The 22,574-nt window shown below is 41.7% G+C and overlaps 1 protein-coding gene across 18 annotated transcripts in view; it reads right to left on the minus strand.

Moving 5' to 3' along the window:
* Positions 1–22,574, minus strand: part of SIPA1L2 (signal induced proliferation associated 1 like 2) — a 260,821-nt gene that overhangs the window by 156,495 nt on the left and 81,752 nt on the right. For 13 of the 18 annotated variants that reach the window (XM_043511362.1, XM_043511361.1, XM_043511358.1 and 10 more), the window contains one exon: positions 413–459. The exons of the other annotated variants lie outside the window; for them this stretch is intronic. The gene's annotated coding sequence lies outside the window, so the exon portion shown is untranslated. The remainder of the gene's footprint in view (positions 1–412; positions 460–22,574) is intronic. 18 annotated transcript variants of the gene reach the window in all.

The following is a 22,574-nucleotide window of genomic DNA, read 5'->3' on the forward strand; positions in this document are numbered from 1 at the left end:
TTAGCAAGAGCCTGTTTTCATGCAAATGTCCTTAGAAAACGTGGTATTTAAGCATAATTGTCTTAAATAGAATGTTTTTCAAGGTTTTCCATGAGGCATCAGTGAATCTTTAAGGCTAACACTAACTATAATTGAGTCACTTATCTGGATTGCAGCTGTGGAAAAAGGACTGAAAACAGTACAATGCACAAATTATGAACCCAGTTCATGAAACGATGGCTCAAATTATTATACATCAGATTTACAATTAAACTGTAACTACAGTATAAATGGTTACTTCTTATACCCATACTTCAGATCCATGATTAATATGCAGATTTAGACAGAAGGCAGAAGAGACATGGGAAGCCCCTCATTTTGATTAATGGGGATACACGGGGTTCTGTATACTGAGTATTTGTTGTGAACTTACTCATTTGTGCTCTTTCTTCACATGTATAATCTTTGGTTGCAAGTGAACTGTAAGGGCAGAAAATGAAAAAAAGCTTGCTGAGATAAAAAACTATGATAAAATATCTAAAAAAATATTCCATTATATTACTGTTATTGTGATAGATCAAGGCTTGGATTATTTGAAATGAGAGTTATAATTACGCAATTATGCTAATACACTCTGGGAATGATTCTCCATTTACACTGATGCAAATCAGAAGCAATTCCTTTTATGTCAATGGAGTAACACTACCAGAAAACAGGTGTAAATGAATGGAGAATTAGACCTTATATTTGTACTTCATCAATGGTCTCTTCCACACTCAGATAAATGCTAGAGACATTTATCTTAAAGTAAACACTGAAGCAAAGCCACAATATATAACCTTGAAGCTATACACTTTTACCAATAAAATGTTGCCTGATGTCAGTGAAATTTCTCAAAAGGTTAAAAAAAGCTTTCTAAATCATAATCATGTTTCCCTTTGGAATTGGAAGGGATCCAAGATGGCAATCACAATAAAATCTACTGCAGCAGTTTTAGAAGATTTAAAAATAAAAAGCAAAACCAAACAAAAACCTCTTAGCTTTCCTATAAAACAGACTTATGGACTGGATTCCCTCTCTTCACTTAGGAAATCAAAGATGACAAAGTGATTTACAGAGTCCCACCTCCCAATTATTATGATCATCGTTATTATGTCAAGATACATTGCAATCGGTTATGAAGCACACACAAGTATAATTTGCAATTAACATTTTTTATTTATTTATTTTGGATTTGGAAAGGTAACAAAGTACCTAACCCCAAACTCTAGGCACCTATTGACAGAGGTGTTTTTATACACTTTTTTTTAATCATTTTCCCAGAAAATCAACCTTAAATATTGTAGCTCAATTGGTATTTTGTTTCATAAGGAAATGATAATCTTTTCAGCAAGCAATTGGTATAGTCCCACAATTAACATTTCTACTTTACATTACTATCTTAATTAGCACAATGCTGCTTCAATTTCATTAAGAATATTTCAGAGACAGAATAAAGTTGCTGAAGGGACTTTTAATTTTAATTTTTTTTATTATTATTTTGCTGAAAGGAAAAAAGTGTTTTAAATTTCAGAATAAGTACTTTAGATTTTTCTTGGACTATTGACACCACTACCCTACTATCTTATTTCGGCATTTTGATAAATGATACAAGTTTTGGCAGTTGGACATTTTAAGGCTAATCTGCTTTCTAAAACAAAGTACATCCCCCACTGTTCTTATAGCTCTGTCAAAAATGGGCTTTTTACCATGCTATCTATGCCAAAGTTTGATTAAATGACCAAAGTTGAAGAGTGGATTGGGATATGACCTCATGCAGGTTGGACTACATAGACGTGGAGGGTGAAATCCTGGCTCCACTGAAGCCAATGGCAAACTCTTATTTACTTCATTTGGGCCATATTTTCATGCGTCGACTTGCAATTCAGTTAGACTATTTTTAGTACATTTATGGTACACACACACACACACACACACACACACACACACACACACACACACACGATTTACAAGGTAAAGAACAGTATTAAAACAATTATATCCTCAGATCAAGGGATTTTTCTGGGAGAAGAACGAACAGCTGTGTGTACTAACTGTTTCCTATTAAGCCAGAAGGGAGAAAAAGTTGCCCTCACACCATTTCTCCTAGATTATTTTAGCCAGCAAGTATTCATTTACCATGATTCATGGATCAAACTGCAGAAGGAAGTTATTTGCCTATAACCTGAGTTTTTCAATACGAGCAGACAGCGCAGCTTAGGCTGATAGTAGTTTCTAGAAGCAGTGCTCGTTGGAGCACTCACCACCCTGTAACCCTGCCCCTTCCTTCATGGCTCTGGACATTTGGATAGCAGAACTACAAAAGGACAACTTCGCTTGCCGACCACCTTAGCTCCTTCCTGTCCCTCCTCGGGTTAAAAGTTGAAATTAGGACTCCAAGGAGGAAGAGAAGATGGGCAGGGGAGCATGAATGTGCAGAGGTTATTTCAAAGAATTGCAGTTACATGTGAGCAACCTTCATTATCTCTTCTGCACATTTTCCACTCTCAGGATTTTAGCAAGCAGTATTCCTGCCTTCGGAGTGTGGGACAAAGAAGCCTAGTTAAATGGAGATTGTAATACTGCTTTACCAAATTGTACAGCTCTTCTAGATGCCACATCTGACACAGCATTGGTGCCAACTGGCAAAGGACTCACTGCTCTCTTCTCAGACCGGACAAACACACTCACCCAATACACTGCTTTCATGGTATTTAGCCATAAAGGGTGGGATGTGAGGTCTCTACTGAAAGCTTGTAACTCATCAATAGTGTGATATGTGTATACAGACAATATTTAAGGCTTAATGTAACTGTATAGAAAATTATGCCCTTTTTAAGTCTTGGAGCCAAAGTGAGTCACCTGGGTATATCATATGTCTCAGTGATGGCTCATTCTAGTGGGAAGGAGCGTCACCCCTCCCTGGCTAGCCACTTATGCAATGTATTGCTCAGTGTTGCAACAACTGAGAAAAGTCAATGGAAAATCAAAGACAAGCTATAAACATCAAAACTACTTGGCAGTGAAAAAGCAAAATATGACAGCAAGGGGATGGCCCTGTCTGTGAACAAAGACAAAAGATTGAGTCAGTGCATCACAAGCTGGAAAAAGACACTACATTAATTCACTGAAGAGGTACCTTGAAACAACAAAGGTGAAATATCATAAAAGACTGGGTCTAGCAAACGCTACAAAAGACAGAACTTTGGAGTGAGAATCTACTCTATTAGATAAGAATAAGTATATTCCCTATTCTCGGTTTTACAATTTTGTTTTGTATGTGACAGTTTCCAAAACTCTCACTTATTTCTATTTGATTCTCTGTTCTTTTCTTTAAAAAATTTCCTTTTGTTTTACTATAATTGAACTCAAATGTTGTGTGTGATACAGAAGCAGCGGCCTAAGGTAAAACTAGTAAATTAGGGTACATTATTCCTTTGAATTGGGATCTAAGATTTCTGTAGGTATCCAGTGAAAGGCCAAATACCACAGGGGGATGCTTTGAAGGCACTCAGGGGATGAGGTGCCTATATTATCAATTTGCACGGCAAAGGCAGCGCTGCTCTAGCTCAGAGGAGAGAATGTGAGTGAAAGACAAGCTAGTTGTGTTAGGGAGCTAACACTCAGCTGGCACAGGCAAGACTTGCTCACGCTGGAAGTAAGTGGCAACAAGGTGACTCTTAGCTCTGGGTGCCCCCAGAAGCATCACAACTTCTACGGAATAATGCTTTGTGAATGCATGAATCAACCTCCAAGTGGAATCTTTACAGGTTGCCAATATGGAATATGTCTAAAGTAGGTGGTGACAGTGGCTTTCATTCTAGTTGAGTGCACTCCAAGCACCCTGGAAGAGGAACAGAGGTATATTTATAACACACTTTCATATAGCTTAACCCCCTTAGAAAGGCATTGGGATACAACTGCCTGCCCTTTATTATTTTTCCCCATAAGGAGAATAAAGTATATTTAGAACAATAAATACAAAGTAAACAGAAGGTAAATTTCGCATAGTACTTTACATCTTCGAAGTGGTTCAAAGCACCTTACAGAGTAGGACATCAAATGCTGGTAGTGTTCTGTGAAAGGCAGCAAAATAAATACCCTCAGCATTAGTGTGGACCTCACCCCAACCATCAGAACTGATTTCATTAAGACGGGTAGCATTAGCCAGAACACTAGAGTTATCCCCTGCTATGCAAGAAAAGCAAGGTGTCAGCCAAGACTGCATTTGTGCAATCCCCCCGACAAAGTCAAGATGTTCAGTGAAATAGTTTTTCAAGTCAAATCTGCAGCCAAAGTTTAGAGAGAGACGGGGTGGGGGGGACTTCTGTACTGTAGAAATAGTGTACTCGGCAACTTTGGAGGTTGGGTGAGGAAAGGAAGCATCTTATATAGCTTTTAAGCTGTCCTCTGAGTGATTCAAGTACCATATTAACTGGCTCTGGAGAGAGCAAATTCACCTTGGCCTGAAGACTTGGCCTGACAATAAGTCTTTGAGGGGATAAAAGGGAAATTGTGTGCATTTGGAAGAGGGGACTTCTCAGCAGTATTCAGTATCTAGCAGGTATATTCTCACTAGACCGATGTTTAAATCCCCCATTTGTTGAGATAGCGACTCGCTGCATAGAAATGAAAACAAACTTCTCACTTTGCAATTATATGGACTAAAGAATGTTATTTTTAAAAAACTGAATATGCATAACTTAATACAGCTCTCCCACTGTATTTAGAGAAAAAAGCAGCAATCCAGAAATATAAAATATAAGACTATGACACACATTTCATTTTATAAAACACATGAAAGAGCACACAACCCTCTCACAAACTTATTCACATCAGCAATCATTATTTTAGCTGGTTTTCTACGTTAATGCACAAAATAGTTATTGAAATTGCAACAGAGAGAAAACAATATGCACAACAGCAGGTACGGGGAACAAATTAAGAGCAGAGAATATTAAGATTCATATCCAGTTTAACAAAAAGATTAAGTTGTTTGCATTCTCAGGTACATATTCAAATTGTAAATAAGAGTAACCTCTTGAATTCATCATTTTTCATTTATTATTTCTAATTTATCCTTTTATCAACATTTCTGAAGAGAGGATTGTAATCCTACACAAAAGATGACAAAAAAAAGTGTCTACTGTTGGGGGCTTATTACTTCACCCACTTACAATGAGATACTTGCATAGAATATCAGGGTTGGAAGGGACCTCAGGAGATCATCTAGTCCAACCCCCTGCTCAAAGCAGGACCAGTCCCCCAATTTTTGCCACAGAACCCTAAATGGCCCACTCAAGGATTGAACTCACAACCCTGGGTTTAGCAGACCAATGTTCAAACCACTGAGCTATCCGTCCCCCACTTACTTCTCTGGTCCTTCTCACAGGAACAGAGAGCAACAATACCCGAAGTCCAAAGGTGCAAACAATTCAATGTTTATTGGGGTGAACTTTCAGCAAGCATGATTCCAGTTTCCTTCCTTAATGTCCCCCTTCCCAGCTCTGACACCACAGAGCCTTACCTGTTTCCCTGTTCCCATTCCCCCCCTTAGCAAAACATGATTTCAATTTCCCCACCTCCATTCCCTGTTCCCATTCCCCTGCTTACTTCCTGATTGACTGCAGACTATATAGTAAAACTTGAGTTCTGCTTAGCTATACCTTAACCAATCATTTTCCTGAAATTTAACTAACCAATCCTAACATATTGTGACATGATTATTTAACCAGTTATATCCCACCACCTTAGTTTACACCCAGCAAAAATTAATTATACAGCAGACAAACAATCACAGAACCAGACAGATTATACAACAAAACAATAGGGAAATGGGTCGCAATGATAGAACAAACAGAGAAATGAGGATTTCACATCCCAGCTATTGATAAGCGAGTTCTTGCCAGACAGGATGCTATCAAACTAAGTTTCCTTTTACATTTTCTAGGCACTTCCCTTTCTCTGGAGGCGATAGGCATTATCAGGACAGGACTGTATTCTTAACAGCCCAATACCACCTTATTTCAATGTGGCTAGTTTGGAATGTAAAGATGTGACCATTCACGTCCCAGCTTATGGCTGCCTCTGCTGCTTAGCCAGAGGCCTTAGCCTAAGAACAGGGCCTCAGACTGTCACAGTGAGAAAAGGCCTTATACAGTCACACACTGATTTTGATTCTCTCTTTTATACCTCTATAACTAGCAGAGTGATAAGAATACTCCTAAATTCTTAGAGTCTAGGCCTTTACAAACAGGTCTGAATATCTATATCCTAACATCTACCATCACCCATGTCTTGGTGAGAGAGGGAGGGAGGGAGATTGTCTGACCAGACAAACATGGAAAAGACAAACCCTGGGATCCTGAGAAGAGGGTTAAAGGAAGAATCAAGAATAGCATCTCTGTTACTTACCAGCACCCCCCCGTTTCCCCAACATGCCAAAGCTTTTACTGTAGTTTGATATTCTGGTACTCCTCCATGCTGGCAATACCTCCCAACTTAGTCATCCACAAACATTATTAGCACTTTCCCAATCAATAAAAATATGACTAATTTAAAATGGCAGAATGAATATTTAATCCTCCTGAATTAATTTAGAGCCTTTCCACATGCTTTAATATGGAACAAGTGTGCACCTAATTCCTTCTAGAACAAACATTAAGTCTGGGTTTCTTAACTAGGGTTCCGGGGGGGGAAGGGAGAATAAAAACATATACTGTACATTATAGCACGTATATTCCTATTTAGCCCATTCTGCAAAGAAAACTAGGCCATTTTTCAAAATTCCATCTCTCCCATCAGTTATCATAGACTCATAAATGCTACAGTTTATTTCACAGCATTGACTGGCCCAACTTCATTGTGTAACAAAAGTTTTCTTTAGTAGTACAAGCATGACAGTTATTGCACAATTCTCCTTATTTTTATACATTTAAGGCTGTTGCTTCTGATATAAAAGTAATTTCACAGTCTATGTTATGACTAGTGAAATATTTTCCCATTGCATATTGTTTATTTATGGGGGAGGGGTGTTAAACTGGAAGAACTGCAAGTCTCACCTTGGAGACAGAGAGTGTGTGTAGTGCGAAGAAACAATTCTGCAAAGCAAGCATATTTGATAATTTAAACTTTTTCAAATGTGCCCACAATTCGTAATTACTAGAATGACTAGCTTAGGATAAGATCTGAAAAGCAAACAACTGGACTCAAATTCCAGCTCCTTTCTGTTCCAATTCTTATCTTCCTTCTCCTTCCCCTTTGGAGGTTTCATCCCAAACCAGTTCTCAATCCTCCCCTGTCCCACTACAGATTTTCTCTTTATCCAATACATGAACCCCCCCTTTCTATTCTAATGCAGACTCCCTTCTGAGCTCATCTCTAACTTTCTACCTCTTCACCTGCAAAGATTTTCCAAATCCCAACATCTTGTTCTATTAATATCAGCCTTTTGCTAACGAAGATGGATGTTCCTGCAGATGCTTATCTCAGCATGGTCCAGAAGCATCCCTTAGTCTAATGTTTCCCACACTTAAAAGCTGAACCCCTGCCCCCCTTCAGAAAAATGTAACCAATCTCACCCCCTGGTAGGCCCTAGATGTATTACTAAAGGCTTATGCATGCTCCAACTTCTTTTGAACTTCTTCCCCTTTGACACACACACACACACACACACACACACACACACTTTAAGAAACATCAGTGTAAATTTCATAACACACTTCCTCTCGTTTCTTAAAATGTCCTGGATCAGCAAATCACTGACATTTATATTGACATAAATATTGACATTTAAAGTATCATTGCCATCTGAATTCACAGTCATTGAAATGAATGAGGCAGTTCACAGCTCAGAACTATTGTTTCTGGCTCTCTGCAAACATCACATCACTGATCACATTCCCTCCAATTTGAAGGTTTCAGAGTAGCAGCCGTGTTAGTCTGTATTCTCAAAAAGAAAAGGAGTACTTGTGGCACCTTAGAGACTAACAAATTTATTAGAGCATAAGCTTTCGTGAGCTACAGCTCACTTCATCGGATGCATTTGGTGGAAAAAACAGTAGAGATTTATATACACACACACAGAGAACATGAAACAATGGGTTTATCATACACACTGTAAGGAGAGTGATCACTTAAGATAAGCCATCACCAACAGCAGGGGGGGGAAGGAGGAAAACCTTTCATGGTGACAAGCAGGTAGGCTATTTCCCCATGGTATTTCTCCCTCCCACCCCCCCCCCCCACTGTTCCTCTGATATTCTTGTTAACTGCTGGAATTAGCCTACCTGCTTGTCACCATGAAAGGTTTTCCTCCTTCCCCCCCCCTGCTGTTGGTGATGGCTTATCTTAAGTGATCACTCTCCTTACAGTAAAAAGAAAAGGAGTACGTGTGGCACCTTAGAGACTAACAAATTTATTAGAGCATAAGCTTTCGTGAGCTACAGCTCACTTCATCGGATGCATTTGGTGGAAAAAGCAGAGGAGAGATTTATATACACACACACACACAGAGAACATGAAACAATGGGTTTATCATACACACTGTAAGGAGAGTGATCACTTAAGATGAGCCATCACCAGCAGCAGGGGGGGGAAGGAGGAAAACCTTTCATGGTGACAAGCAGGTAGGCTAATTCCAGCAGTTAACAAGAATATCAGAGGAACAGTGGGGGGTGGGGTGGGAGGGAGAAATACCATGGGGAAATAGTTTTACTTTGTGTAATGACTCATCCATTCCCAGTCTCTATTCAAGCCTAAGTTAATTGTATCCAGTTTGCAAATTAATTACTATATGCCACAAGGGGCCACAACAATGGTTCCCGTAACCCACCCAGCAATATTGTTAATCTATCCAACTATACTCTTAGCCCAGCGGAAGAATCTGTCCTATCTCGGGGCCTCTCCTTTTGCCCCTCCACCCCCACGAACATGATACAGTTCTGTGGTGACCTAGAATCCTATTTTCGACGTCTCAGACTCAAGGAATATTTCCAACACACCTCTGACCAACATATTAACCCACAGAGACCTTCCTGCCAACACTACAAAAAGAAGGATTCTAGGTGGACTCCTCCTGAAGGTCGAAACAGCAGCCTGGATTTCTACATAGACTGCTTCCGCCGACGTGCACGAGCTGAAATTGTGGAAAAGCAGCATCGCTTACCCCATAACCTCAGCCATGCAGAACACAGTGCCATCCACAGCCTCAGAAACAACTCTGACATCATAATCAAAAAGGCTGACAAAGGAGGTGCTGTCGTCATCATGAATAGGTCAGAGTATGAACAAGAGGCTACTAGGCAGCTCTCCAACACCACTTTCTACAAGCCATTACCCTCTGATCCCACTGAGAGTTACCAAAAGAAACTACAGCATTTGCTCAAGAAACTCCCTGAAAAAGCACAAGAACAAATCCGCACAGACACACCCCTGGAGCCAGGACCTGGGGTATTCTATCTGCTACCCAAGATCCATAAACCTGGAAATCCTGGACGCCCCATCATCTCAGGCATTGGCACCCTGACAGCAGGATTGTCTGGCTATGTAGACTCCCTCCTCAGGCCCTTCGTTACCAGCACTCCCAGCTATCTTCGAGACACCACCGATTTCCTGAGGAAACTACAGTCCATTGGTGATCTTCCTAAAAACACCATCCTAGCCACTATGGATGTAGAAGCCCTCTACACCAACATTCCACACAAAGATGGACTACAAGCCGTCAGGAACAGTATCCCCGATACTGTCACGGCTAACCTGGTGGCAGAACTTTGTGACTTTGTCCTGACCCATAACTATTTCACATTTGGTGACAATGTATACCTTCAAATCAGCGGCACTGCGATGGGTACCCGCATGGCCCCACAGTATGCCAACATTTTATGGCTGACTTAGAACAACGCTTCCTCAGCTCTCGTTCCCTAATGCCCCTACTCTACTTGCGCTACATTGATGACATCTTCATCATCTGGACCCATGGAAAAGAAGCTCTTGAGGCATTCCACCATGATTTCAACAATTTCCATCCCACCATCAACCTCAGCCTGGACCAGTCCACACAAGAGATCCACTTCCTGGACACTACGGTGCTAATAAGCGATGGTCACATAAACACCACCCTATATCGGAAACCTACTGACCGATATTCCTACCTACATGCCTCTAGCTTTCATCCAGATCATACCACTCGATCCATTGTCTACAGCCAAGCGCTACGATATAACCGCATTTGCTCCAACCCCTCAGACAGAGACAAACACCTACAAGATCTCTATCATGCATTCCTACAACTACAGTACCCACCTGCTGAAGTGAAGAAACAGATTGACAGAGCCAGAAGAGTACCCAGAAGTCACCTACTACAGGACAGGCCCAACAAAGAAAACAACAGAACGCCACTAGCCATCACCTTCAGCCCCCAACTAAAACCCCTCCAACGCATCATCAAGGATCTACAACCTATCCTGAAGGACGAGCCATCGCTCTCTCAGATCTTGGGAGACAGACCAGTCCTTGCTTACAGACAGCCCCCCAATCTGAAGCAAATACTCACCAGCAACCACACACCACACAACAGAACCACTAACCCAGGAACCTATCCTTGCAACAAAGCCCGTTGCCAACTCTGTCCACATATCTATTCAGGGGATACCATCATAGGGCCTAATCACATCAGCCACACCATCAGAGGCTCGTTCACCTGCGCATCTACCAATGTGATATATGCCATCATGTGCCAGCAATGCCCCTCTGCCATGTACATTGGCCAAACTGGACAGTCTCTACGTAAAAGAATGAATGGACACAAATCAGACGTCAAGAATTATAACATTCAAAAACCAGTTGGAGAACACTTCAATCTCTCTGGTCACTCGATCACAGACCTAAGAGTGGCTATACTTCAACAAAAAAGCTTCAAAAACAGACTCCAACGAGAGACTGCTGAATTGGAATTAATTTGCAAACTGGATACAATTAACTTAGGCTTGAATAGAGACTGGGAATGGATGAGTCATTACACAAAGTAAAACTATTTCCCCATGGTATTTCTCCCTCCCACCCCACCCCCCACTGTTCCTCTGATATTCTTGTTAACTGCTGGAATTAGCCTACCTGCTTGTCACCATGAAAGGTTTTCCTCCTTCCCCCCCCTGCTGCTGGTGATGGCTCATCTTAAGTGATCACTCTCCTTACAGTGTGTATGATAAACCCATTGTTTCATGTTCTCTGTGTGTGTGTGTATATAAATCTCTCCTCTGCTTTTTCCACCAAATGCATCCGATGAAGTGAGCTGTAGCTCACGAAAGCTTATGCTCTAATAAATTTGTTAGTCTCTAAGGTGCCACACGTACTCCTTTTCTTTTTGCGAATACAGACTAACACGGCTGCTACTCTGAAACCTCTCCTTACAGTGTGTATGATAAACCCATTGTTTCATGTTCTCTGTGTGTGTGTATATAAATCTCTACTCTGTTTTTTCCACCAAATGCATCCGATGAAGTGAGCTGTAGCTCACGAAAGCTTATGCTCTAATAAATTTGTTAGTCTCTAAGGTGCCACAAGTACTCCTTTCCTCCAATTTGAATGTTTTCTCCTTTTGTAACTATAGCAGCCAGAGTTTCAGCTTTCATTTTAATAATAATGAAGTAAGACTCTGGAGGACAACTTAAAGGTCTGTCTAGCTTTGCTCTACCATCCAGCTTACCCTTTAAACACCCCAGTGGTGCATGGCCCACACTTTGAGAAAAGTTCCTAGACCCTGACGTGGTCACCACAGATATTACCCTTTTACATGGATGGAGAAGACAAACGCTTGCCTTAGGGCTTGTATTCCATAAAAAAGGTTCCAAAATTTGATCAAAGTAATATGGAACACTTGTTAGAAGCCAAGAGAGACCTCGAGATTAATTTGTTCATTCACACAGTGACCCTGCTCTTATGAAACATTGTATAATTGGGACCTGCCTTGAGTTCCTGAATCTCCTGTGCCTTTCCAGATAATGTAATGGCTACTAAAAAGATAGTTTTCATGAATGGGTAGTCAATGGAACAAGTTGCTGAGGGTTCAAAGGGGAGCCATTGATCCTGTTAACAATATATTGAGGTCTCAAGAGGAAATTGAGTTCTGAACTGTGGGGAAAAACATGAATAATGCATTTAAGGAATCTAGCCACTGTGAGGTGAGAAAACAGTGTGGCCCTCAGTAGGAAAGTAATTGCCGCTAGATGGACCCTTATGCAGCCAACAGAAAGTCCAGATTGTTGCGGCTCTGGTAAATGAGTGCTGAAATGACTGTTGTCAGGGGACACAGCTAGTGCTGAGCTGCCCAAATAGAAAACCTCTTCCACTTCACTTTATAAGTCTATCTAGTTGAGGCTTTTCTGCTTTGCAACAGAAAGTTCTGAGCTTCAGCTGAAGACCTTCTTTTGTAGGATTTCAGTAAGCCAGCATTGAGGCTGTCAGCTATAAGGAGACTGGGTCCAGGTTTAGGATCTGGCTGTTCTGAAAGACTATGTTGGGGCTGTAGCGAAACATTCATTAGATCCAAATATCAGAACTGCTTGGCCTATACTGGGATTATCATCATCATCAGTTGTGTCTTGCCTCAATTTCCTCAGGACCCTCAGTATCATGGGCAATCAGGGGAAAGGCCTGCAATAACACCAATGTCCAAAGGATGGGAAAGGTGTTCATCAGGGAGTTTTGCTGAGGCAAAGAGGCACATAGTGTGCCCATAAGTGAGCAGGACAGCAGCCTCTTAAGAGGGCCAAGCTTTAAATGCTGGGGACTCTGACTCCACGATAGCAGGTTGAGTCCCAGTACCAAGGATATCTATCATCATACATTTATTGTTAGTGTTGTGTCTGTTGGCAAAAAAGCACAACTACTGTACTAACTCACTAAGACGAACTAGCCTAACAAGAAATCACACAATGCGCAGAGGTTCCGTGTTGCTTCCACAGGCTGTAAGAAGGAATCGAGGGATGGAAGGACCTGCTCCACCCTTTAAGTGCAGGAAGACTGAATGTGCATCTCAGGTCCAAGCACAGCCCCAACAGATACTGATAGCCAAAAAGAATATGATCTTGCATGTGTGGGGCACACACACATGAAGAGTAGAATCCATGTGAATAATCCCTTGAAAAGCCATCAAATATGATATGCTATGGGTAACTGTAGTGAAACTGAGTGGCCTCCCTCTCCACAGGAGAGCAAGGGACCATTACACTCCCCTTGGAGGGTGAAGCCTAGATCACCCTGCCGCCCTCACTGGACATACTGGGGCATGGCCAGAAGTAAAAAAGGCAGGGCCTGCAGCACAGTTGGGGGAGAACCTGCAGAGAAGGACGCTTCACCTGTTCTGCAGCGTCCCAGAGGGGAACCTACACCTGGCTGTTCCCGATCCCCAGATGCCAACGAGGACTGGCCCAGAGTGCCTGCCACAGCATACCCCGAGGAACTGAAAGAGGCCTGGAGGCCACAGGTACGAAACCCCAGGGAGGCAGGAAGTAGCCCAGGGGCAGCCCCAGTACAACAGGCTGTGGCTCAGTCAGCGTGTTGTGGCTGGATCCCTGCTGATGCAGAGGCAACCAATCCTGCCCCCTGCACTGGCTCTGAGCTGGGACATGGTTGAGTAGAGTGGGTCCTCATCCCCCTGACCCCACCCCCGCCCCCGGGGTGCCAACTCCCTACACTTCCCTGAGAAGCTCCTGTGCTGGCAAAGGAGCCTTCCTTACCAGCCCTCTTGCAGACTGTTTGTTTGCTGGCTGCCTGAGCTCCGCCTAGCTAAATCCAGCCCTGAGACTGTTTTGTTACTGGCTGCCTGAGCATCATCAAGCCCAGGCTCCAGCTCAGTTATAGACTGTTTAAGGGCTGGCAGCTTGAGCCACCCAAGCCCAGGCTAAAGCTTGACCATGACTTTTGGTCACCCAGCCCTATTGTGGGCTCTTGACTATCCTGCGGACTAATCCTGGCCAGACAGGAGAGGGAGGGACCATTACAACAACATGTGTATCTGTGCTTAATATTTTGGCACAAATATGAACTCCTTAATTATTTCATTAATTTGCTTTGTGCCCTGTTGTGTTTAGGTATTCTAGAGGATATGGCAGTTAAAACTGAGATAATGGTGTGATTGCACTAAAATAAGTTTCAGTTGACTTAAAATCCAATTTTTCCTAAGTAAAAGCATTAAAATGGTTTGATGTAATATGGACATTATGAATCTGGATGTCTGTAAAAACAAATGTTTTCAGATCATGTATCAAAGTTTTAATGTTCTTTCCACGGGTACTAATGCGGAGAGTGGACTAGAGGGAAGGGAACAGAAGGAGACTCCGCCGATTGGAAGGCATGAGATGCACTGTCTTAGGGTTGGGGGTTCCACGACCTCCGCTCCCAAGAGAAGGAGGCAGGTGGTGGTGGTGGGGGACTCTCTCCTCAGGGGGACTGAGTCATCTATCTATCTGCTGCCCTGACCGGGAAAACTGAGAAGTCGGCTGCTTGCCAGGAGCTAGAATTCACGATGTGATGGAGAGACTGCCGAGACTCATCAAGCCCTCAGATCGCTATCCCTTCCTGCTTCTCCATGTGGGCACCTATGATACTGCCAAGAATGACTTTGAGCGAATCACTGCAGACTACGTGGCTCTGGGAAGCAGGATAAAGGAGTCTGAGGTGCAAGTGGTCTTCTCATCCATCCTCCCTGTGGAAGGAAAAGGCCTGGGTAAAGACCGTCGAATCACTGAAGTCAACGAATGGCTAAACAGGTGGTGTTGGAGAGAAGGCTTTGGATTCTTTGACCATGGCATGGTGTTCCAAGAAGGAGGAGTGCTAAGCAGAGACAGGCTCCACCTAACGAAGAGAGGGAAGAGCATCTTCGCAAGCAGGCTGGCTAACCTAGCGAGGAGGGCAAGTGCTGGAGGAACCAACTAGGAGCAGAGCTCTTCTTGACCTGCTGCTGACAAACAGGGAAGAATTAGTAGGGGAAGCAAAAGTGGATGGGAACCTGGGAGGCAGTGACCATGAGACAGTAGAGTTCAGGATCCTGACACAGGGAAGAAAGGAGAGCAGCAGAACACAGACCCTGGACTTAAGAAAAGCAGACTTTGACCCCCTCAGGGAACTGATGAGCAGGATCCCCTGGGAGAATAACATTAGGGGGAAAGGAGTCCAGGAGAGTTGGTTGTATTTTAAAGAATCCTTATTGAGGTTACAGGGACAAACCATCCCGATGTGTAGAAAGAATAGTAAATATGGCAGGCGACCAGCTTGGCTTAACAGTGAAATCCTTGCTGATCTTCAACACAAAAAAGAAGCTTACAAGAAGTGGAAGATTGGACAAATGACCAGGGAAGAGTATAAAAATATTGCTCGGGGATGCAGGAGTGAAATCAGGAAGGCCAAATCATACCTGGAGTTGCAGCTAGCAAGAGATGTTAAGAGTAACAAGAAGGGTTTCTTCAGGTATGTTAGCAACAAGAAGAAAGTCAAAGGAAGTGTGGGCCTCTTACTGAATGAGGGAGGCAACCTAGTGACAGAGGATGTGGAAAAAGCTAATGTACCCAATGCTTTTTTTGCCTCTGTCTTCACAAACAAGGTCAGCTTCCAGACTATTGCATTGGGCAACACAGCATGGGGAGGAGGTGACCAGCCCTCTGTGGAGAAAGTAGTGGCTCAGGACTATTTAGAAAAGCTGAACAAGCACAAGTCCATGGGGCCGGATGGGCTGCATCCAAGAGTGCAAAAGGGGTTGGCGGATGTGATTGCAGAGCCATTGGCCATTATCTTTGAAAACTCATGGCGATTGGGGAAGTCCCGGACAACTGGAAAAAGGCTAATGTAGTGCCCATCTTTAAAAAAGGGAAGGAGGAGGATCCTGGAAACTACAGGCCTGTCAGCCTCACCTCAGTCCCTGGAAAAATCATGGAGCAGGTCCTCAAGGAATCAATTCTGAAGCACTTAGAGGAGAGGAAAGTGATCAGGAACAGTCAGCATGGATTCACCAAGGGCAAGTCACGACTGACTAATCTAATTGCCTTCTATGATGAGACAACTGGCTCTATGGATGAGGCGAAAGCAGTGGAAGTGTTGTTCCTTGACTTTAGCAAAGCTTTTGACACTGTCTCCCACAGTGTTCTTGCCAGCAAGTTAAAGTATGGGCTGGATGAATGGATTACAAGGTGGATAGAAAGTTGGCTAGATTGTCGGGCTCAACGGGTAGTGATCAATGGCTCCATGTCTAGTTGGCAGCCGGTATAAAGTGGAGTGCCCCAAGGGTCGGGCCTCGGGCCGGTTTTGTTCAATATCTTCATAAATTATCTGGAGGATGGTGTGGATTGCACCCTCAGCAAGTTTGCAGATGACACTAAACTGGGAGGAGAGGTAGATACGCTGGAGGATAGGGATAGGATACAGAGGGACCTAGACAAATTAGAGGATTGGGCCAAAAGAAATCTGATGAGGTTCAACAAGGACAAGTGCAGAGTCCTGCATTTAGGATGGAAGAATCCCATGCACCGCTACAGACTAGGGACCAAATGGTTCGGCAACAGTTCTGCAGAAAAGGACCTAGGGGTTACAGTGGACGAGAAGCTGGATATGAGTCAACAGTGTGCCCTTGTTGCCAAGAAGGCCAATGGCATTTTGGGATGTATAAGTAGAGGCATTGCCAGCAGACCGAGGGACGTGATCGTTCCCCTCTATTCAACATTGGTGAGGCCTCATCTGGAGTACTGTGTCCAGTTTTGGGCCCCACACTACAAGAAGGATGTGGAAAAGTTGGAAAGAGTCCAGTGGAGGGCAACAAAAATGATTAGGGGGCTGGAACACATGACTTATGAGGAGAGGCTGAGGGAACTGGGATTATTTAGTCTGCAGAAGAGAAGAAGGAGGGGGGATTTGATAGCTGCTTTCAACTTGGAAAGGGGGTTCCAAAGAGGATGGATTTAGACTGTTCTCAGTAGTAGCAGATGACAGAACAAGGATAATGATCTCAAGTTGCAGTGGGGGAGGTTTAGGTTGGATATTAGGAAAAACTTTTTCACTAGGAGGGTGGTGAAACACTGGAATGCGTTACCGAGGGAGGTGGTGGAATCTCCTTCCTTAGAAGTTTTTAAGGTCAGGCTTGACAAAGCTCTGGCTGGGATGATTTAGTTGGGGATCGGTCCTGCTTTGAGGAGGGGGTTGGACAGGATGACCTCCTGAGGTCCCTTCCAACCCTGATACTCTATGAGTCTATGAAATTAATTTAAAAATACAAGTCACAGAATTTCAAAGTGTATATGTAGTTGAAAAGCAGCATTCAAGTGCTGCACCACTATGCATCTTCAGTAAAACAGTACAAAAATCAGCTATATTAACCTAAACATAGCATTTTGGTGATGCTGCAGAATAACTGATGTGGTTATTGCACTGGTATCCAAATTAATTAGTATGGACTATAGCCAGTTTGTAGTGTAAACACATTTATGTATCATAAAAATTCAGACTGAGAGGAAAAGCAGAACATCTGACTGATGTGAACATCCTAATTACAAAAAGAAAAGGAGTACTTGTGGCACCTTAGAGACTAACAAATTTATTTGAGCATAAGTTTTCGTGAGCTACAGCTCACTTCATCAGCTGCATCAGCTGTAGCTCACGAAAGCTTATGCTCAAATAAATTTGTTAGTCTCTAAGGTGCCACAAGTACTCCTTTTCTTTTTGCAAATACAGACTAACATGGCTGGTACTCTGAATCCTAATTACAGTACATGGTAACAGGTGGATTGTTCAAAATCTTGCTCATCAAGTTATGGTAAAGATGGAAGCGAACAGAGTATTTCTATTTCCATCAAATGTGCTATCTTGATGTGCACTGTGCATCTTTTTCTTTAGCAGTAGCTTACACTTTCAGAGATACTAAAATGAGCACAAAACAAAGTATGTCATTTGGCAACAGGATTCCTCTGACCAACCACTTCCTACATTACTACCAAGTATCATTTCGAACTAGCATTTCAAACCAAAATAAGCTTTGAGAAAGAAAGATGAAACCTCATACTTCTTGATTTTTTCTGGAAACTGCTTTAGTTTAACCCTGCTCCTTATTGACTAGTGGGAATTGTGAGGTAATAAATTGAAATATCACTGACCAATTTTCTATAGCCTACAAAATGAGAGGAGTCCTGTGGTTTCAGATGTAAGCAAGTAATTTTTTTAATATAATTTTGCTTCAATTGAGAGAAAGCTATCATTTCGTTTATAAAAAGAGTTCATAATGTTGAGTAAGCTCAAAAATCTCTGAATGTTCTGCTTTTTTTTAAAAAAAAATGGGCTCTTCTCTTCCCCCACACCTTACAAAGTTTGTTCGAAACAAAAACAAAATATATCGAGAAAAATATATATTGAAAACTGTAGATGACTAAAATACATTAATTTAGTATATAGGCTTCTAGTAAATTAGAACTCTGTCTTGCTTTTACATATAAAGTGTACAGTGTAACGTTACATAGTTGATTTCACAAGATACATGGAATTTCTGGTGTTTCCTGCTATTACAAAATAATTCAGTCAAGTCAGCTTTGGGACAATATGCAATCAGTTACTTAACTTCAAATCATTTTAAACAAAAACAAAAGAAGAGGAACTAAGGAACAGAGGATCTCTAATGAAATATAGAGCTTTTCATTTTTCTATAATCAGTTCAAATCCCGCCCAGGTAGGAAGCCGCCAAAAGCTCCACATAGCGAACATTTGGTAGCTTATCTCAAATCAAATGGTTGCCTCAAACTGACATACCTGATTAATGCTCATAATCAAACCTAAAAGGTGCTGTACTAAACATTAAAGGTAATAATTCTGGAAAGATCAAAGTTCTGCATAAAATATTACTCCCACACTAAGGTCTTTATAGCTTTTGTTAAAAACAAATGGTTATCTTCCTCTTTATGATTCTTCAGTTCTGGAGAGTTGCAATATGCTACAGCAAATAGTATGTCAGAAAAACTGCTTTGGAGTGTCGTGCTGGGAATGTATGCTACACATTTTCACTTTTAAATAGGGAAAAAAACTGTCGACAGAATTACAGCATGGAAATATCTTTTAAAAATTCCCAGCTGAAACAGCACATAACCATACTAAATAGAACAAAAGGCTCAACTCTCTATTTATGTACTTTCAGTCATAACCTTGATCACTATGATGAGTGGAGATAAGGAAGGTATGTTCAACATCATTTTTTCATTCAAAAAGGGTCACTACATAAACTTCCACCACCTTCCTTTGATCCTTGGTGGTAGTGGTGATGGATTAAACCAGCCTTTAAAAGGGCTACACAACATAGGATAAATCCCATTTTATTAGGTGGGGATTTTTCCCACTCCCCATCTGCTCTCTCTCACCCCACAAAAACCCTCAAAGTGCCACGTGTGTTTGCAATCACAGGCTATAGCATACACATTGCATCCTCTCTCCACCCTACTTCTGTTATTGTGAATTGGAAGAAGATAGATTTTTTTCAGATTTCTAAGATTTATTGAAATATTTAAATAAATTGCCTGCCCAGTGAAACTGACTGCGGAGGAACAGTAAAGAATGGCCTAAATGAACAGATGTGCCTTCAAATGAAAACAAAGCCAGGAAGGTGTCATTTTGACAGCTTTGAACATTTTTCGTTAACACCTGTCTGAGTAACATCCATACTGATATGAAATATTGCTAAGTAGTATGAATAAAGAAGCTATTGTCCAGTGCTCGTATGCATCAGGCAATAACAACAAAGATTCATGTTAATCAAGTAAGTGCTGGCTTGTTCTCAACTTGGGACAATATGCTCTTTATTACTGACAATATAACCTCCAAACCAAAGGCAACTCAGACACAGAATTTTAACTTATCTTATCAGGCTCTGATCCCTATGTAAATTAAAGTGTTCAAACATATGGGTGTGATCATCAGAACCAAACAGTTCACGCACTGGCATAAGAATGCACTGTGTATTTAACTAAGGGTACTGTGAAAGAAATCTCCATCTGAATCTGATGATAGCACTTGATCTAGCATATCTTTGGGCAGCCAAAAACAAACAAACTGGGCCTCATTTAAACAATTGTACATTTATAGAAATGTTTTTACCTAGTGCCAATGCATATTCTCCTTTAGCGAGGTATATTTGTAATTCAGAACATTTCTGTCAAAAACACAGCTTAGAAAGGGACAGTCAAGTTCACTGAGTTATTGAATGTTATAAACATTTAAGGGAAAACGAATTTAAAAGACAGTACAACTGGAGGATATTTCCTCCTTCCCTTCCCCCTATAATCATCTGCCCAATCAACCAACAAATCCACAGACAATTTACCAAAAATTAAAACATCATTAAGCAAATGCAATTTACTAGAGATTTTAGATAAGTGGTTTCCCATAAGCCAAATTCAAATGGTGCATAAGCAGGTGCAACTTGTCTCCAAAAGAGTTGCATCTGTTTACGTGAGATCTAAATTATCAGAGTGCCAACACTGACGCTGAGTCTACACTGCACATCTTATAGGTACGCAGTGTAGCAGCTCTTTCAGATTTCCTATCTATAAATAAATATTTTAAAGCCAGTGTGTTGTATCTTAGAGAATAAAAGTTGGCTCCTTAAAGGGTAAATGCTGATTGTCTAGGACTTTATTCACAAAATTAAAAGGCTGTATGTCCTCCAGAGCTTGACTACACTGGCAACTTTGGGGGGGGGGGGGGAGACTACAGAGATTTAGATTAATAAATTACAGTTGACTACTTTGGGGATAAGGAAAAGCAACTAAAACTAAGTTTCAAAGACCCAGAACCATGCCAGCCAGCTTAAAGAAGGTTGTACAATTTACCAAGTGTTTCATTTGCTGATCTGCTCTTCTTTCCTCTTCAAAATGTCAGTTCTTTATTGAGAAAACAAGCAGACCACCAACCCACACAGACTGCTATGGTTGCATACATCATTCCATCAGAACCGTAAGCAGCCCTGCAAATATTTAGATGCGAGGATGCAGTAATGCAAAGTCACATTTACAACTGAAATGATATGCATAAATTGTATGCATTCTAGCAATTTATTGTAACTGCATAAAACCTTCCATGAACAAATTAAGGGAACACACACTTTGTCGCATGGGATGCAATCCTATGCTCTAGGTATCCCTAAACCTGACTGCCAGAAGCTGGGACTGGACAATGGGATGGATCACTTGATGAACAGAATTGGGCAATTTATCTGGCACTGACCACTGTTGGATGACAGTATAGTGAACTAGATGGACCATTGATCTGACCCACTAAGGCCAGTTTCTGTTCTTATATAATCAAGCTCACTACCCGCACCACCAGCTCTTTGCAGCCCTCCAGTCTCCCTTCACAAGCTCCCTGTGCGCTATCCTTCCATTCCTCACTTTTTCAGGGACTTACTAACTCCCCCAACCCCTTTCCTCATGCCAGGGGCCCTTTGTACACTCCTTTTGCCCTGTCCCTGCCATTCTTATCCTCCTTTCTTCACCGTCTCTCTCTTTTAGAGTGTCAGCCTTTGTAGGGCTTATCTACACATGAATAATATCCCTGAATAACAGAACTCCATGTGTGGATAAGGCCTTAAACTGAACTGGGAGGATAGGGAGAACTAAAATGAGGGGTATTATATTGGAATACGTTATTGGCTGCCATAAAATTAGAGATAGTTGAAACTGCTGGCTCTGCTAAACAGATGATGAGGCTTTGTGTGTTCCCCATTTCCCCCTTTTGGTTTTTGCCAAAAAAAAAAAAATCAATAAGGTTTTGACCACTGATGCCTAGAATATTTCCTAAAATTTTGGATGCGGCATTCAATAGTTATCACATTACAGCCAAACAGAGAATTTCAATGCGAGGCCTCACAAGCTTGGCCAACTATACTGTACTTTGTTCTCTTGGTTTTTGTTACTTCCTTTTCCTTTTATTTATTCCACATTTTTCTTTGATTGTATGTTTTGGTATACTTTCGCCCCACATTGTCTTTGCAGTATCTGTTTTTTCCTTGGACTAACTTTTCCATTTAATATTTTGACATTTGAAATCCGTTTTACTTTGAGATCATTCCTCTTTGTTCTGACTCTTATCCAACATGCTTATTTCTGATTTTGCCTCATTCTTCACTGCAAGTCCCAGCTACTTTTCTCCTTCAGTGTTCTCTCCTCTAAGTCCCTGCTTTTCCTCCACTCCCTTCTTCTGTATATTTCCTTTTTTAAGTTTCTCTCCTTCTGTTCTTTCCTTTCTTCCCCAATATTCCCTTGCAATATTGCCCATGAATCTTTTCTATTTTGTACAGGTTCTTATACTGTGGCATCCAAGCATCTTCCAGGAGTACATTAAGCAACATGACTAGCATCTGCCACATGAGGTTCTTACCTTATTTTCCCCCATCCATCTTCCCAGGAGTCAGGGGCGAGGGAAGTTGTGTGAATCTTTAAAAAAAGTATGCTGTGTTGCTTATTTTATTTATTTTTCTTTCAGAATAAAAAAGGGCCCATACACAGACTCATGCTTCAATCCCTCTACCTCTCTTCAAA

This window comes from Dermochelys coriacea, chromosome 3, assembly GCF_009764565.3.
Source record: "Dermochelys coriacea isolate rDerCor1 chromosome 3, rDerCor1.pri.v4, whole genome shotgun sequence".
In the NCBI taxonomy this organism is placed as follows: Eukaryota; Metazoa; Chordata; order Testudines; family Dermochelyidae; genus Dermochelys; species Dermochelys coriacea.